The sequence below is a fragment of the Schistocerca gregaria genome, chromosome 2, assembly GCF_023897955.1.
Source record: "Schistocerca gregaria isolate iqSchGreg1 chromosome 2, iqSchGreg1.2, whole genome shotgun sequence".
Lineage (NCBI taxonomy): Eukaryota > Metazoa > Arthropoda > Insecta > Orthoptera > Acrididae > Schistocerca > Schistocerca gregaria.
The window spans coordinates 253,878,028-253,880,230 of record NC_064921.1 but is presented as its reverse complement, the minus strand read 5'-3'; positions in this window follow the sequence as shown (position 1 = coordinate 253,880,230).

Sequence of the window (2,203 nt, the reverse complement as noted above, 5' to 3'; positions counted from 1 at the left end):
GCTACGAACTGTTTCCAGATATAGGAATATTGCAATTGCCATTTTTGCCAGCTGAGACACCTCGTGGTAGCGATATAAGAACGACGATCAGAACACTACATTTATTGTTGCTAGGGCACGATACACCCGCAAGCATTCTGCTATTCTACTGATCTATCGCCCTCAAACATATGTACAAGGAAACATTCCTCACACACAAATAAAGAAAAGATGTTATGTGGAAATGTGTCCGGAAGCGCTTAATTTGCATGTCAGAGCTCATTTTAGTTCCGTCAGTATGTACTGTACTTCCTCGATGCACCGCCAGTTGGACCAATTGAAGGAAGGTAATGTTGACTCCGGTGCTTGTGTTGACATGCGAGTCATTGCTCTACAGTACTAGCATCAAGCACATCAGTACGCAGCATCAACAGGTTAGTGTTCATCACGAACGTGGTTTTGCAGTCAGTGCAATGCTTACACATGCGGAGTTGGCAGATGCCCATTTGATGTGATGTATGGATTAGCACGGGGCAATAGCCGTGGCGCGGTACGTTTCTATCGAGACAGATTTCCGACAGGAAGACATCCGAAGCAATTGATCGGTGTCTTATGGAGCAGGGAACATTCCAGCCTATGACTCGCGACTGGGGAAGACCTAGAACGACGAGGATACCTGCAATGTGTAGTTGACGATAACCCTAATGTCAGTGTCAGAGAAGTTGCTGCTGTACAAGGTAATGTTGACCACGTCACTGTATGGAGAGTGCTACGGGAGAACCAGTTGTTGTTTCCGTACCATGTACACCCTGTGCAGGCACTATCAGCAGCTGATTGGTCTCCACGGGTATACTTCTGAGAATGGTTCAGCCAACAATGTGTCAATCCTCATTTCAGTGCAAATGTTCTCTTTACGGATGAGGTTTCATTCCAACGTGATCAAACTGTAATTTTTCACAATCAGAATGTGTGGGCTGACGAGAATCCGCACGCAATTGTGCAATCACGTCATCAACACAGATTTTCTGTGAACGTTTGGGCAGGCATTGTTGGTGATGTCTTGATTGGGCCACATGTTCTTCCACCTAAGCTCAATGGAGCACGTTATCATGATTTCATACGGGATACTCTACCTGTGCTGCTAGAACATGTGCCTTTATAAGTACGACACAACATGTGGTTCATGCGCGATGGAGCTCCTGCACATTTCAGTCGAAGTGTTCATACGCTTCTCAACAACAGATTCGGTGAGCGATGGATTGGTAGAGGCGGACCAATTCCATGGTCTCCACGCCCTCCTGATCTCAACCCTCTTGACTTTCATTTATGGGGGCATTTGAAAGCTCTTGTCTACGCAACCCCGGTACCAAATGTAGAGACTCTTCGTGCTCGTATTGTGGACGGCTGTGACGCAATACGCCATTCTCCAGGGCTGCATCAGCGCATCACGGATTCCATGCCACGGAGGGTGGATGTATGTATCCTCGCTAACGGAGGACATTTTGAACATTTCCTGTAACAAAGTGTTTGAAGTCACGCTGGTACGTTGTGTTGCTGTGGGTTTCCATTCCATGATTACTGTGATTTGAAGAGAAGTAATAAAATGAGCTCTAACACGGAAAGGAAGCGTTTCTGGGCACATGTCCACATAACACATTTTCTTTCTTTGTGTGTGAGGAATGTTTCCTGAAAGTTTGGCCGTACCTATTTGGAACACCCTGTATATTACAGTCCTTAAAACCACCAAGAAAAAGCCCCTCAGACATCGCTTGACGACATCTGTAACTTCATATTTATCGGTTTCTACTGGCGTGATGTCGGAAAAGTATCCTAGCACTTGAATGGAGGCTAGATGAATCTTGTACTTGTTGACTGCTTTATTTCATGGTTCAGAGTCACTTGGGGTTAGCCAAATTTCGTTCACACAAGTTGCAAGCCGCCACTGGGCTATGACTAAAAGGAAGCTGTGTCTATGATCTGAATCGAGTGAACGCTTTCGATGTGCAGTTCGCCTCCTCCTACCCGGATGTACTATGACAAACGTGCGCAACGGAGACAACTGAGAAATTAATAGCCCTAGCAAACGAGTCATGGGCGAGGCCCTTGCCAAAATTAACAAGAATCTAAGGAATTAAGGTGATCATCTAACTGCCGAAATAAAAGATGGGTGCAATATGACCAATATTTACTGATATAAAGTTCAAGAGGAAAACGAAAATACTGT